Genomic DNA, 16752 nt, shown 5'->3' on the forward strand with positions numbered 1-16752 from the left:
CACTTTGAGTGGTAAATCCAATTACAATGCATGAAACATGTCATCAACTCAAACACAGCCTGAGGATGCACACAGCCTGTGTATTTAAGACAAGTGTCGCCACGACTTACGCTTGCTGTGGACGCTTAGCTCTGAGATAGAAATCTGTGCCAGATTTCTATCCATATAGCTTGGAAGAGTCTAATATTTCACCATCTTTTTACCATATTTAATTCACCTGAGGGAGTAAAGTAATTCCTAGGGTTCTAAACCTAATTTTCTACCAGCTAGCAACAAGAGAAGAGCATATTTTCAAGATCCTCTCATTTAGAAGAGGCTAAAGACGACCCTCAAAGCATGAAAGAACATAAACTACTTTAAATCGGTACACTTTAATAAACCCAAAAAATGGCTGACCTCACCTTACTGTGGCAGATCAAAATTCAAATAACCTTCATAAGATTTTTAGCGCGTTATTAAGATGCCATTCAAAGTTCATACCAAGAAAAAAACCTATGAGTTGAAATTAAAATTTGATCCTTGAAGAAGAGGACCAATTTCCATTTTTAAATAGATTCTCAAAACAACAAATGCACACATACAGAAGCATGAGTAAATGTATTACCTTCGCGTGTAAAGAACAGAGCCTGGCTGGGGCTACTCTTCGAGGGACCAAGGGACCCCGACAGCAAGAGCTGCAGGAGAGGCGGGCGGACTGAGGGTGAGCAAAGGCAGAGGGCTTTGAATTCTGAGTGTGAGGGGCTGGGACTCTCAGTGTCTGCGCTCCTATAGGACAGGAGCGCCTTCTCTCACCCCGCCCCCCCCCGCCCCCCGCCCCAGGGGCAGGGTCTGGGCAACAGGGAACAGCTGGTACACAGAGGCTGGATCTGAGCACAAGGTCAGCCAGCCAGGATATGAAGGTGACATGTAATTTCTAGCCTTTTCCTGCTTGGACCAGGGAAATAGCAACAAGGACTGTTTTTACTTATAACTTCCTTTGATCTTTTGGATTTAAAGTTACTTAGTAGATTAAAGCCATGTTAGCTGATATTATTTGCTTGCTTAGGCTAACTTAAGTGTTACAGATTCAGTTTTCTGACACATAGGGCTACTACATTTAAACTAACACAAATAAACACCAACTGTGTTTATTTCCAAGTTCCGGGATTCTTATGTTTTTTTCATGAATGGCTCTTGACACTCTAAGGGCAGAAAGTTCAGAGTTTTTAAGAGGCAGAGTCTTCTTTATTAAAGAGGAGAGTATTATTTAAAGCAGTGATAAGTGTTTCCTTTCAATTTTCCTAAGCAAAATAGCAGTTTGTTAAATGACTTTGACACTACTTTTTATAGATGTGTGACCCTGATGATGTCATTATTTTAAATTCACAACGTAAAAATCTTGTAAATATCTGATATCAGCAAACAAATACTTTCCATTTACAGCCACTGGCAAATAAGTAATCATTTACTGAAACCATGAAATCGAACTCTTCATGATCTCTCTAAAAAAAAATGTAACAGGCTATATTGATTAATTATATAAAGACAGTACTTTCAAAATTAAAGAAATTAACACCAAAAGCACATGTAATCAAAGAAAAAATACGTAACAGTGGACTTTGTTAAAATAAAGAAATTTTATACATCAAACAACATTGTCAAGAAAGTGAAGACAACTCACAGAAGAGGAGATATCTGCAAATCATGTATCTTAGAGGCTAGTATCCACATTATAGAAAACACAACAATAAAAAGACAAGTAATACAATCTAATGGTCAAAGTTTTAGAATGGACATTTTTTCAAAAAAAGTATGAATGGCTAATATGCACATGAAAAATTGTTCAACATCACTAATAATTAAGGAAATGCAAAATAAAAGCATACCTATACCACCGGACAACCACTAAGATGGCTATAACAGGAAAGAATGGAGGCAGGAGGGAGGGAGGAAGGAGGGAAGAAAAGGAGGAGGGGGGGGGAGAAGGAAGGAGGGGGTAAGGAGAGAGGGAGGAAGGAAGGAGATAGGGAGAGAGAAAGGAGGGGGAAAGGAGGGAGGAAGAAAGGAGGGAAGGAAGGAGGAAGGGAGGGAAGGAAACAGGTCTGGAGTTCCCTAAACAAATGAAACAGTTACTGTCAGGGTAGGACAAAAGTACCATGCCTAGCACAGTGTTTGTGGATTCCATATTTGCAAATTTGCATACTAGCTCCAGTTTGCTCCTAACCCCTGGCAGGGGTTTCACATTACTTCTGAACATGCGCACACACATAGTGAAAAATTCGAGTCCTCCAACACACATGCTCCCGTGTGACACTGAACACAGTGACACCCTGTCTTGTTTTAGCTCACAGGCAATAAACAACCGTTCTTTAGTGCCATGTTTTTTTCACATTTCTGTGCTTTTCACTGGCAATTTCACTGTTTAAACTGGCCTCAAAGAGCGGCAAGCAGCCTGCCTGTTGTTCGTAAGCTCATGAAGGTGTGATGTGTATGTTAGGTATGATTCCTTCAAGCACGAGTTATAGCACTGCTGGCCGTGAATCTGATGTCCCCAAACCAACAATATATGTTAGATAATGTGTCTCTCCACAGAAACACACACAAAACAAGGTCATGTACTGACTGATCATCCAAAATGGAAGCAAGGCTCAAAGGCACCTAATAGTGCATTTCCCTGATTTGGCGTCAGCAGCGACTGTAAGGAATAGAAACACCGCAAGCAACAAGAGGAGTGAAAACACTGGTTCATACAAACACTTGCACCTGGGTGCTCACAACAGCACTGTAACCATAACAGCAAGAAAGCAACTCAAATGTGCGTCAATGACACACGCAAAAACAAAATGCTACACACACACACACACGATGGGATGTTATTCAGCCATAAGGATGAAGGGCACACGTGACAACATGGACAAGCCTGGGAAACAGGACGCTAAGTGAAAGCCCAGTAATGAAAGGTCACACACTGCATGGTTGTATTTATAGGAAACGTCTAGAAAACTCAAATCCATAGAGATAAGAAAGCAGGTGAGTGGTTGCCAGAGGCTGGGGTGGGGGTGGGTTCGGACTCAGGGAGTAACTGGTATGGGGGAGGCAAGTTCTTTTTGGGTGATAAAAATGTTCTGGAATTCAACAGAGGTGATGGTGCATGACCTTGTGAATTTCTGGAATATGGATTTTATCTCAACAACAAAAAATAAGTATAAAGTTCCAGCCTTTAGCCCAGAGGCCCTCCAACTTGAGCGTGTGTCAGAACGTCCAGGAAGGCTGGGAGAAGGTAGACTGCTGAATCCCAACCCCCCAGGGCTCTGATCAGGTAATGCAGACCCTGCTGATCTGAGCCCACATTCTGTCTGATTAGGTAATGCAGACCCTGCTGATCTGAGTCCACAATCTGAGAACCAGCATATGAAAGTCCCTGTTTTACACCCCAAAGTAATACAATACTGCATGTCAATTACACTTCAACTAAAAATAACATAATTGAAAACATTGAAAAAATAAAGACATTGTATGAGCTCCTCCAGGGTAGGAAGGTAACCTTTCCCCTGTATCCTCTGAATTTATATATAGCAGAAACAATCCTGGGGAAAAAGACAAAGATGGAAGAAGAGAAGCATTTACTCAAGTAAATACATTAAAACATTCAGTCTCTGAAACCACAGGGTGTTTGAATTCCATGTCATATGGATGCCAAATGTTGTTTAAGACCAAAAAAAAACTCCAAAAAAAGGGGAAGAACTACAATGAATGTGAAGGTATTTTAGCATTCTTTGATGGTCTGAAGAGGACTTTGGTTCAGTTTATTAAAGCAGCTAATCCCATAGCATCGTGCTTGTTGTTGCAAGAGATGCAAACAAAGGTTCTAGAGTTGTTGATCCATACGTTACCTCAAGAAACCCCTTAAATTAGTTACAGTGCTACAGAAACCAAAGACCCAAACTCTTCAACTCATAAACCTGCAAAGTCTTATTTATATTTTTAACCAAGTCACTGATTGGTGTATTTTAATTACTTTACTTAAAAATGCTGAGTCCATGTTGAAGCAGACCATTTAAAGTATCCCTCTGGCATGGTCACATGCACTACATTACTATTTCACAAATAACCATCAGGATTACTTCCAAGGGCTTCTGTATGTTTCTCAATATACTACTTAGAGTAAAAAATGAAGTGCTAGTAAATTTAAAAAGTTCTTATGTTCTCTGAAAAACAATATTGTTTTCTCTGAGGTCCCATTATCAAGGGATCTTTCTCCCTCCAGGACTAGACAGATGTTGGGTAGGAGATAGGACAGAGACAGGAGCTGGAAGGGGGGCAGCACGGGGCCCTCGGAGAAGGGAAGACGGGTCTGCTGACTGACAAACTCTTTCACACTGGAATACAGTCCAAAACGTCGCTCCAGGTTTTGCTGTATTCACTGACACTCCCATCCGATAATGTCCTTGTGTGCCACACAGCAGGTACGATGCAGTGAAGCACTGGGTCAGCACGGTCCTCCTAAAGGACACGTCCAGAGAAGGGGATCATAGGAACGTTCTGAAGGTAATACTCCACATCATACTTTAATGTCTCTGCACATTGTTGGGGACACTGAGGACTAGAGTCCAGAGCACGCAGCTGCCCTGTCCTGGCCACTACTGGGGGTCAGTGCCCCCACCCAGCCCAGTGATCTTCAAATATCACACCCCCCAGTCTACAGAATCCACACATTGCACAAGATGGCCTCCAGATCCCTCCCAGCTCTGAGTTCAGTTTTTATGATCCTGGGCATTACTGCAGATGGCTAAAAGGAGTCCCAAGTTTACTCTTCAAATCTACACATTCGATGCCGAGGTAGTGAGTTTGGAGTAAAACCAAGACATCCGCCTCGTAGATTCCTCTCACTGGACACTTGGATTCCTTCATGTTAACATCTTCCTTTAAAATCCCATTTCTTGTTGAACAGCCTGCAACCGAAATCAACAACTCTTACAGATGCACGCTTTATGACCATGCACCTTCCAGTCTGACAACCCAAGATCTGCTCCTCACCCTGGCCACGTGCTCCAGCCCCTGGCCCTCACTGCTCCTCCCTGCAGTCTGTGGTTGGCACCCACTTACTTCACTACCCTCCTCACACAGGCCTTTTGGTGTCATCCCCTCCACTGCATCTCCTGCTCCTCTGGTTTTCTCCCAGGTTTGTCAACACTACTGAAAAGCCACCAGACAGGGAAGCAGAGACCTTCCCTGACGCAGGCTCTCACCTCTCAGCAGGCTGTCTATACCGCTGAGACTCACCACACACCCATCTTCTCTGAAATTCCACAGGGCCAGCTAAAAATCTTTCCCATGCTCCCTCCCTTCTCCCTCTCCACAAACAGTGCTACCTCTTTCATGGAAAAGAATGAGACTATTTGGCCATGGGTTCCTTCAAATGTTATCATCTCTCCCTTAAACTTTTTCAGGCAGTCCTTCTCATTTCTCACAATGTCTGGTCCACTTTCCGAAATTAACTACTTACCCACTGTATCTCTGCCATCCAGTAAGGGAACCACAAGCCACATGTGACAATTTACATTTAAATTAAAATGCCACGAAACTGGAATTTTAGCAGGTCCAGCATTCTCTTCTTGTCAGACAGTCCCTCTCACCCCTTCTTAGTCCTACCCACCGTCTGACCAAACCCTTCCTTCAGAAATGAAAAGCGACAGTCCTTTCTCAATACTCACTTTCTTTATTAAATTTCTTCATCTCGTAATGCCCCTGGCAAGACTCTCTTCTCCTTGCTCAGTCTCTGCCGCTCTCATGTTCTCTGCATGCAGGACCTCAATTCCCTTTTCCTGGAGGATGCTTGTAATTCTCTTATTCTAAATCTTAGTGACACCCCAGACTCTTGTCAGCTGTCTCCTGCCTGTGTTGTCACATTCAACTTCTTCCCCCACTTTTTTTAAAAATAAAGACTTTATTTATTTGAAGGAGAGAGCACGTGCAGGGGCAGAGCTGCAGGCAGAGGGAGAAGGAGGCTCCCTGCTGAGCAGGAAGCCTGATGCGGGGACTCGATCCTTGGACCCTAAGATCATGACCTGAGCTGAAGGCAGACAGATGCTTACCCAACTGAGCCTCCCAGGAGTCCCTGAACTTCTTTTCTAAGTTCTATTTCTGCAGCTCTTGCTATCTCAGGACATTTCAAGATATGTGTCCTGGCAGCAGCTCAAACTCAGTAATCGAAAAATACAGTCATCCCCCCCAATCCATGGGGACGTGTGCAAGACTCCCATGGGCACGTGAAACGGCAGACAGGCTGGGCCCCTGCGTGACCGTTCCCACACAGACATGCTCAGGATGGAGCTTCCTGTATAAATGAGGTGCAGGTGGGATGAACAACAGTAACTCAGGATAAAACAGAGCCGTCACAACACAACACGGTAATAACAGCGTGTGAAAGTGGCTTCTCCCTCTGAACACCTTCTTCCTGTGATGGAGATGACATATTGGGTGAAGGGCGCAGGCATGCAACACTGCACTGGGCCGCCCCTGAGCCTCACGTCACACATCAGCAGGAGGGTCATCTGCCTCCAGACTGTGGCTGACCTCGGGGAACTGAACCCATGGAAAGCCAAACCCAGAAAAGCTGAGGCGGGGGGCGGGGACAGGGTATGGACAGACGGACTACTGTATAATTATCACGTCATCCTCAGACAGCCTCTTGATTTTCCTGTGTTTATTTATCCTCTCACTCACTGAAGCCCGAACTCTAACTGAAATACATATTTACTGAACGCCTGCCTGTGTGGCGTCCTGACTCCCTCCCAGCTGCCTGCCGGCGCTGCGCTCTACTGTCCTCCCAGCTGGAGCCACTGGTGGGCACGCCCCTCCTCGGCCTCCCAGGCTGCCCAGTTTGCCCTCAAACCGCAGCTGCAGCTGCAGCCGTACTCTCCCTCATTCAGGCAACCAAGAGGTTCCAGAGTCTCCATTGGAACAGGCAGATTTGGGTACACTATGCCCAGTTCAGGAAACACAAGCAGCTGCTCCAGGAGCACAAGGTCAAGTTTAAAGTCCCTGGCTGGCACCTGAGACCCTTTGGTTACGGCCCTTCTCATGCAGTGCTCTTGCCAAACAGAATGGGCTGCACACACGCATACACACGGCGTTTCAGTGCTATCGCTCTCCCTCACCAACAGTGGTCTCTGCTCACCCTTCCTGCGGCCACATCTTATCCATTCTTCTCAACACAGGACGGGTAATGTCCTGCCACAAAGCCTTCCTAGGCCACCCAGCCAGTCCTTCTCCCTGAATCTCTTTTATGGCATGTATACCTTAGTTCTTTATCATGGTCATTTTAAAAAAGGATTGTATTCATTCCATAGAGAAAGAGAGGAGGAGCAGAGGGAGAGGGACAAGCAGACCCCACACCAAGTGCAAAGCCCCACGTGGGGCTCGATCCCACACTGACATCCTGACCTGAGCTGAAACCAGGAGTTGGACACTTCATTTAGATTTATTTAGATTTATTTGGTAGCAGTGCAGCCGAAATCCTTAAAATATATTCCAATTAGATTCAGAGTTAAGACAGTGGTCTTCATTTGAGGAGTATATGTCATACCAGGAGCATCAACTGTGAAAATAAAGTATCTTCCTTTGAAATCTTATATCGCAAACCATCCAGGAGCCTGTATCTTGCTCATTTTTATACCTCTTTTACCCCCTTCATCTACACTTAACCCCACAAACTCTATCACCATCATTTTTATACCCCTCAGGAAGATCTATCATGTGACAAGTACCTGACAATTATTTATTGGATAGAAGGATGTTTTACAATTTGCTACCATTGTACTCTTAACTTCGGTATGTTATTACTACTTTGTTAAACAGAATAAACGTGGTTTTGAAATGCAAAATAAAACTCAGTATACAAAATCTTTTTTTCCAGCTGATTTCTAGGAGCCCCAAGGACCACTTCCACTGTGATTATGGGAAAGAAACAGTCAAGATTCAATATATTTTAAGTACGACTACAATATGTTGCACTATTGTTGGCTTATAAATTTGGAGTAAATTGCTGTTGAATCATAAGAAATATCATGGTTGGCTTTTCATGCTTTTATCCAAACCAGCGGAGGTCACTCCAGCAGCTAATATGCAAGCTTATTCTTGGGAAGTTTTAAAGCTTATTTTTATTTTGTTTCTAAGGTAGGGTTTTCATTGGCACTGGCATAAATATTCTTAAACAATGAACACAAATAAAAGCTTTCTCTCACAGTGAGCCATAATTTAACTTTCTTTCTAACTGCCAGTTGGTCTTATGCTGGCATGAATGATAAGTGTCCTGGAAACAAGGAGATCTGGGAAGTCTTAGTTTTTATTCATTACATCCTTTGCTTGATTTGATTCGACATCAGGAAACTCTGCACATTTTATCAATAATCCAGAAAGCATGTTAGTCATCACAAATTAAATTTACTCATTAATCTCTCAACTTCTAGAAATTTTCCTGAAGATCAGAAGTGGGCACACATATTTTAAAGCACAACGCAATAAAGTTCTTAGTGACTTTTCAGAGAAAAGGTAGTTTTCTATTTTCCTATGAAGAAAAAAATCTGAACACGCAATACTAAAATAGACAAAAATTTGAGCCCTCCTTAACCTAGTCAAGAGTAAAGAAACCTTTTTAAATGTGAAAACCAACTCAGTCAGTTAGTTTGCTTTGGGTTTCAAGAATTCTGGTAAACATTCTGACTTTGCATGAGCAGCGGACTTAGCAGCAGGAACACCTCATCCCACTGAAGGCATACGGAATGTGTTATGTTTTAGAGGAGGGGAGGAAGCCCAGAGTTGATAGTTTCACATCGAAAACAAGCTGGAACATATCAGTCATAACAAAATAACTAGACTGTAGATCAGCTAAGAATATAATCTTGTCATGCATGATGATTTAAAGGCAAAGCATAATGCACCCATGGGCTCTGGAGAGCTTCCAAAATATTTTTGGTTTGCGATATAAGATTTCAAAGGAAGATACTTTATTTTCACAGTTGATGCTCCTGGTATGACATATACTTCTCAAATGAAGACCACTGTCTTAACTCTGAATCTAATTGGAATATATTTTAAGGATTTCGGCTGCACTGCTACCAAATAAATCTAAATAAATCTAAATGAATGTGGTATGTGTAGATTAAGAGCAGGATTATGACCAATAAATTGAAATTTTTGATTAGAAGCCAGACTTCTAATATTTATGGAGAAAGTTACACTTACTTTTCGTATGTCATGAAATAAAAATACAGGGAAGTTCATTTTCCAAAAGTCAGGCTTGGTAGGAAAACAGCTGTGTCCTCACATACAGACACCTGTCGCTGCTGCCCAGGGCTCCCGTTAAGTGACACCATGACACGCTGCATTCTTGGACATAAGAGGAAATCATACAGGAGAAAGTAAATGAGATTCCTGGTCCCATTTATTTATCTTTTCTGTAATGTGTGGTAATATTATTTTTGGCAGGCAAAGAACCTTAAACTACTCAAACTCTGAGGCAGAAAACAGCATTTAGGAGTCTATTTCACAAATGCAGTGGGAGTCATTTCCTATGTGGAAAACACACTCATAAGTGATTCAGAAGTTCAAATAGTCCAAAATTATGAAACTGGTGCCACGTCTGGATGATTCAGAGAAAGTTTATATGGAAGAAAGCTCTGTGAGATGCCCCTAACGAAATAAGAAAGGAGGTAATAACAAAGAAAGGAGAAGGGTATGTATTCGTATCAGAACCCAAGACAGTGAGATATACTCTAGACTACTTTGGCTTTCTTGAAATCTTTTGATGTATCAGAGCGTGACAGTGTTGCTAGACTCAAATCAGAGGCCTGGCTGGAAGGACACGTTTAGAAACAGGGCACATCAGAAACTAAGATTAGGTCATGGAAGGTACAAGGGCTTCTTGACATGTTAAATGCAGCGTGTCACTGAGCTCAGCAAACACCACCTCAAAGCCTAGGGACAGAACCCATCATAGCTGGCGTGCTCCACAATGAGTCCACAATAAGGCTCATGGAGAACAAAACATCTTTGGCACATTCGCTACAAACCCCAAAGGTGAAGGCGCCTAAGCCTCTCTAGCTGCCTATGACTGTCCTTGGCAGGGGGACTTCCGGGTTGTTAGCCAGGATGGACCTCATGGGTACTGACCAGTAAGAGCTCCAGCTCGGCGGCTGGGATGTGTGGTCACAGCAAGCCAGGTGTCGGATGCCCATCCCAGGCTACCACACACATGCCACATGACATGTGCTGTTACCTGCTGCATCCACGGAAGACCCAGAATGCTATGTCTGGGGGAGGGGGAGGCTAAACTGACAGCAGCCACTGGCCACATCCTTAAGCCCAAGCATCTGCTCAGAGCCACCAGAGGAGCCAGGTAGCGGCTCACTTCATAAGGGACATACTTTACTTATAAAGCAGGTCATTGTATCAGGGTTTTGAGTTATGCTAACAATAGCTTACCACCACCATGACCTCTGCCTTCAACAGAAACAGACAAGAGGTAGTCATCTCAATATCATTAGTAATATCCAGTACTTAGATTTGCAAAGATCTGTCACAGGACAATGAAAGATGAAAAGAAAAACAAACAAACAAACAAACAAACAAACAAAAAGCAAAAACGGGGTGGGAGGGTGGAACCTGGAGAAATGGAACCAGTGAGTCATTTGCTTCATTCCTGAGGTAAGCATCTGCTGTGTCCCGTCACCAAACAGTCTTGGCCTCCCTGGATATCTCCAGGAAGGCCTAAGTATGACCCTTATTTAATAATCTCAACTTAATAACCTATTAATTCCCTCACACAGCAGTACAACATCACCCTGAGCCACAGAAAGGAAACACTGTACATTCCCCTGCGCCATCCCTATGGGATATTAGGCAACTTGGCACTCATTCCTTCTTCTGCCAGTGGAATGCCTTAGTAACAGGCATCCACACCCTGCTGGCTTTGCAAGGAATCAAATCCAGCGCCAAGGATCAAGCTTAGAACCCCTTATAGAAACAAGTGGGACTGTCACAAATCTCTAAAATGATCTCTAAAGCTAAAATGTATTTCTAACTTAGATCAAAGAAGCCTAACTCTTAGGAATGACTGCTTTTCCTAATCTCTGATTATATTTGGAACAATGGCTACGAAGACTGCCCAGGACAACTGCGGCTGAGCTCAGATTCTCTGAAGCCAGGAGGACATGAAAGATGCTCAGTCTTGGGGCATCTAGCTGACTCAGTCACTGGAGCGTGTGACCCTAGATCCAGGGGTCATAAGTTCGAGCCCAACGTTGGATGTACAGATTACTTAAAAATAAAATTTAAAAAAATCAGATGCTCAGTCTTTGCTCCTGTGACCTTAAGTTCCTCACATTTTTGTCAGACTAAATTTTACAAGATCTCTCAGCATTGTCTCTTATGAAGGGGGTAGTATTTACAGAGCTTATTCTCACAGTGACAAGTAACTGTGTATCCTTCTCAAGAGAGCAAGGAAGAAGAAGGGGGTGAGAAAACTGAAGGAGAAAGTCCTGGTGCTCACGTCTCGGTTCTACAGCAAAGCCCCTCAAGCTGGTCCAAAGAAACCTGAATCTTAATTAATAAAAAAGCACAAAACACACGGGGTCACAAGAAAAAAAAATTTTCTGACCTCAACTTCAAAGCATAAAACTAATATTCCATTGGTTTAATACCTTTCAAAAGGCAACTAAGTTTGTGTATAGTAATATACTTTCACTTCTGGATTCTGTTGCTCTGTCTGAAAAGCTCAACTGTGCATTTGCACAGTCTCCCTAAAAGAGCTTTTATTTCTAAAAAGTTCCTTCTGAAAACCTAAATCCTGGTGTCTTTGATCAAGACTGACTTCAAATAGAGGGACAAGTGGTTTCACGACAGCCTGAAGATTTTCATTGGCTCTCGGGTATCAGAGTAAGTCTACACCCGCCTGGGTCGGAGGAACCAAGAGCATCACTTACACAGCAGACCTCACCCAGGCTCTGTGCAGAGCATTTCTTAAAAAATCAAGTACTCCTACTTTCAAGTACGAATATGGGAATAAAACAAGTTATCCCCACTTGGTTCTGGAGGAGACCAATTATACAGGAACAGGAGTGTATGAATCTCAAATTTTATAAGTTATCCAAAAGACAGATGCTAATAACATCGTGATTTCATGTTTCATCTGCTCTTTCACTGAATGTTTAATGCTAATATCTTGAGACTTCTTTAATATGAAACGTTAAATAATAAAAGCAGAGGAAAAGTGGGGAAAAAAGCATTTCTGAGTAAATAAAAAAATATAGTTCAAGTTATTTTAATATTTTGTGAATCAACTTCCTTTTTAAATAAGCCCTTGAACTTGGAACTCAGACTGGATAATGTAGGTCTTAATGATTAACACCTGTAATCTAAATTGATACCTACAAGCTAATAGTTTGATAAATGAAAGCTAATTATTTTATTCATGAAAATAAACTTAAGCCATTCATTTCTTGGCTGAATTCTTTGATATTTTATTAAATGACTTTTAATTTTATATTTCATTTCTGACCATGTTTGAGGTAAGCCTTTAGGAGACGGTGGAGCAATACTTTACAACTTTGAAATAAATCTTTTTACCATGCTAAGTTCCAATCACCACTTTCTACTTTATTCTACCACTTTAAAGTACTGGTCAATTTTTTTTAAAGTATAGGTTTGTTTGTTGTTTTATTTTCAGCATTCCTGCTATAAACATACACTCCACAGGTTGAGAGTCCTGCAAATGTCTTGCGGTCTGAGATCATGTGGCTGCCTCTGGCAGCTAGGCCTTCCTCTCGCCCCCATTCCCGCATATGCACCAATACTCAGACATGAAAGTGCTTCCCTATCACTTGGCCATTTTTCTAGTTCACATTCTTTAGTGAAACCTCAAATAACCAAACAAGTTCAACAAAAGTTTACCGGAGCTTATGAATATAGTGCTAATGGCTTTTCTTCTGCTGCTGTCTAATGAGCCCAGAGAAGAAAGGTAGAAAGAACAGCTTGGTTAATATAGGGGTCAACCCCCCACCCCCAAAACAGTGCAGGTATATAGGAAGTGGACAATGACCACAGAGTTGAGGTGGTGAGTTTAAGACATACTCACCAAATAACAGGGAAGAAGGGCATCAAGGCAGAACTCGGGCCATCTGAGGAGGACACAGGGAGCTGAAGGGAGAGGACGAAATATATCACTGAATCTAGGAAGGCAGAGGGGAATTTGGGGGTTTTATGCTGTAATCAAAGAGAGGTCCTCTTGGTTCCTACACCAATTTACTGGCAGCAGGAACACAACTGGAGCAGACTGTGTCCCTCGAGAGTCACCATAGGGGTGGGAGTAAGAGTTCCCGTGCACTGTGGTTCTCCCTGAGATTTCAGCTTCATTCTCTTCTTATGACCCCTAACAGCCATTATAACCCTGGATCCCAGGGCCGTGGTTAAGGCATGTGACTAAGAGCCTGTGAAACACAGGGGATTGCAGGGGTCCTGAGTGGAGAGACGCAGCAGGGTCCTCAGAACACCACAGCACCCGCCCCTGATACTTCCTACATTTGGAATGGCCACCTCAGTCCCTCAGGATCTGTCTCCTCCCCCTGCAGGAGACAGCCACCAGACGCTCTCCCCAGTGTTACCATAGAGCAAAGTAAATGTGAGCTATCAGTTCCCTTTGTGGCAGATATGTTATCTTCTGGACAATTCAGAGAGAAATATCAACAGGTTTCCATTGGGAGCAGATACTCGCTGCTGCTGGGACACCCTTAATTTATACCAATCCCTAAGTAGCCTTTATTCAGTCTGAGGATCACTGGAGGGACAAAGGAAAAATGGGTTTTAACCATAAGTTAAAGTAATACAAGGAGATGAACCCGTTTCTCTTGATACAGAGACACTCCCATGCCCCTGAGAAGGGCTCCAAAAAATCCACTACTTTCTTACATAAATCCTCACGTTGGGACAAATTGCCCTCAGCGTTGAGTCCTGAATCTCATTACCTATGTGCACTGTGCTCACGATGCTGTCTCCTGTGAGAGCTGCAAAGCTGAATGCTGTTTCCTCAAGGTTACAGCTAAAACCTCCTTTTCTCCTTTTAGACTATGGACTCATAGAAATCCTTCTTTCCTTTGATTGCCTAACAGCTAGTTTCTGTGCCTATACTGGACATTTGTGGGATCGTAAGGGCTTCTATTTTTGTAGTTGGAGTAAGTGAATTAAAGCTGTTTATTAGCACATCAGGTTCACACCTGACTCCCACTCCTCTGACATATTCACCCCCTCCCGTACTACTGTCCAATCTCACCCACGTGCTCCCTCTCGGATAATTCTCTTCCTGTTGATTCTATTTTTTTGGTATTTCCTCTGGGAGGTTATGTGAATGGTAAACACTCTTATTTTATATATTTTAAATTTTCTTAATTTTGTTCTCCTCCTGGAACAACAGTTTAGGAAGATACAAGATTCTACACACACTGTCCTTTTTTCTTAGCCCTGCTGGATTATTACTTCCCTGTCTTCTGGCATCTCAGCTGTCAAGGACAAGTCTATTAAGGGAAACTTTTCCCCTCTTCGTTGTACAATTCTAAGTCTAAGATAGTTCATGTGAATTTGCCTTTACTTGCTGTTTGGTCCCTGGAATCCTTCTGATCTGCTGCTTCTTGACCTTCATCGATTCTGGAAGACTTGGGGTTGGGTGCCCAGCCCTTCTTCCTGAGCATCCCAGACACACTTATCTCTAATCTTTGTGAGAAAGTTCCAAGAGTGGATTCAATGTCCCAGGTTTTGCTCTGTCTTCCTTAACAGATGCATGTCACTGAGGTTTACAGGATCATTTTTGAATGAGAGGTTGTTTTTGTTTTGTTTCGACCTTGTTCTCCTGACAACTGTCTTCATAGCTGCTTGCACTTAGTTCTTCTCCCAGCCTGACTGTGTTCACATACATGCTCTAAGACAGTGTGGATATCAGCGTTTTAGAGCTTCAGTTCTATGGTGATATCAGGAATAGAACAGAACCAGCAGACAATCTGCCTTGGTTTCTGGTCAAACCATGTTTTTATCCCACTTTCTTCCCTTGCTTCACAACTTCTAACAACACTATGGCCCCAACACATGGCAGAGCTCGTGACTTTTTGCATCTGGTCACAATGGTGATGGAAATCAGATGGGGGAAGATGGGTTCTCGCTTCCACTCCTTCCTACAAGCAAGGAGCCTGGCTCCATTGCCCCCATCCCAATAGCCAAGGAGCCCTCGTGCACCTTCCCAGTCTGGCCAGGAGACTGGCTGGCTCACCGTTCCAAGTTCCAGTCCAATCACAACTTCCTATCTCTGAGCACCTTCTGGTCTTTGAGGTGTTCATCTTGATCTTTGGGCTGGCTGTGTCACTTCAGTTTTCTCTCTTCTGTTCTGTCATGAGCATGTGGAGGACAGTGTGGAACATCAGGCCTACGGAGCGGGAGCCGCACTGACCAGGACTCTCCTGGCACCCAGCGTGGTGCCTCATCCACAACAGGTAAGTGCACACAACCCAATGTTGATGGAGTCTTGAATCAGCATAGCACAGCGTCAACAGTCATTGTGGCATATATGTTTTATTTGCTTTGTTAAAAATAGCCATGTCTGGGGAACCTGGGTGGCTCAGTTGGTTAAGCCACTGCCTTAGGCTCAGGTCATGATCCTAGAGTTCTGGGATCAAGTCCCCCATCGGGCTGCCTGCTCAGTGGGGAGTCTGCTTCTTCCTCTGACCCTCTCCCCTCCCATGCTCTCTCACTCACTCTCATTCTCTCTCAAATAATAAATAAATAAAATCTTAAAAAAAATAGCCATGTCCATGCCAGCCACATGAATGTGACAATTTCCTATATTACTCATAACAAGCTTGAAACAGTTCTAATTCTAAGAACACCAGCGAGCTAATGGGTATTCTCTACATTTAATGTATTATTGATGACATGATCCTAAGAAAAATGTTTTTCGGATCTGAAACTGAAATTTACATGAATCGGCTCAAACCCATTTAGCCAACATCATTCTCAGAAGAAAGGCATCCTGGAACACCTGGGTGGCACAAGCGGTTAAATGTCTGACTCTTGGTTTCAGCTGAGGTTTTGAAGTTGGTGTCCTGATCTCAGGGTTGTGATCTTGGGATTCTGGGATTGAGCCCTGCATTGGGCTCTGCACTCGGTGTGGAGTCTGCTTGGGATTCCCTCTCTTCCTCTGCCCCTCACCTCATGTGCACTCTCTCTTTCTCTAAAATAAATAAATAAATAAAATCTTAAAAAAAAAAAAAAAAGAAAATAGTAAGCCATTCCAAGAAGCTTTTCTACCGGAAGTGTGTAATGTAAGGAAAAACAGTGTCTCCCAACCAATCCTGAAGCCATCAGGATAAAATACATTTGCAAAACATAGCATATAAATACCACAGGAAGAAGAGTAATAATCCCCAGGAATTCTCAAAAAAAGAAAAAAAAAGGAAGAAAAAGAAAGAAAAGGTCAAAGAATAAAAATTTTTCAGATGGCTTCAGCACTGACCAGGAGAAAACGGTCTTTGATTTTTTGAAAAGGCTTCCATTTATTTAACATGGAAATATTTTTGGTACAGAGAAATTAAATTTATTAGGTTGTTGATTTCAAAATAAGTAATGCTTAAGAATATCCAGCTGCCACTGACTTAATTCTCTGGGCATCACGCAGCTGCTCTGACTGATAATTTTACCTTCCAGGAGAAAAAACACACCGCGTGCAAGTGTGTC

At 42.9% G+C, this 16752-nt stretch overlaps 1 protein-coding gene across 5 annotated transcripts in view; it reads right to left on the minus strand.

Annotated features, from left to right (window-relative positions):
• LOC111150740 (dispatched RND transporter family member 1) overlaps positions 1–16752 on the minus strand; it is a 181786-nt gene that overhangs the window by 60554 nt on the left and 104480 nt on the right. The window contains exon 1 of one of the 5 annotated variants that reach the window (XM_022508319.1): positions 13115–13166. The exons of the other annotated variants lie outside the window; for them this stretch is intronic. The gene's annotated coding sequence lies outside the window, so the exon portion shown is untranslated. Of the gene's footprint in view, positions 1–13114; positions 13167–16752 lie in introns of those variants that run through there. 5 annotated transcript variants of the gene reach the window in all.

Source organism: Enhydra lutris, unplaced genomic scaffold (assembly GCF_002288905.1).
Source record: "Enhydra lutris kenyoni isolate GAN:26980312 unplaced genomic scaffold, ASM228890v2 scaffoldscaffold24, whole genome shotgun sequence".
Lineage (NCBI taxonomy): Eukaryota > Metazoa > Chordata > Mammalia > Carnivora > Mustelidae > Enhydra > Enhydra lutris.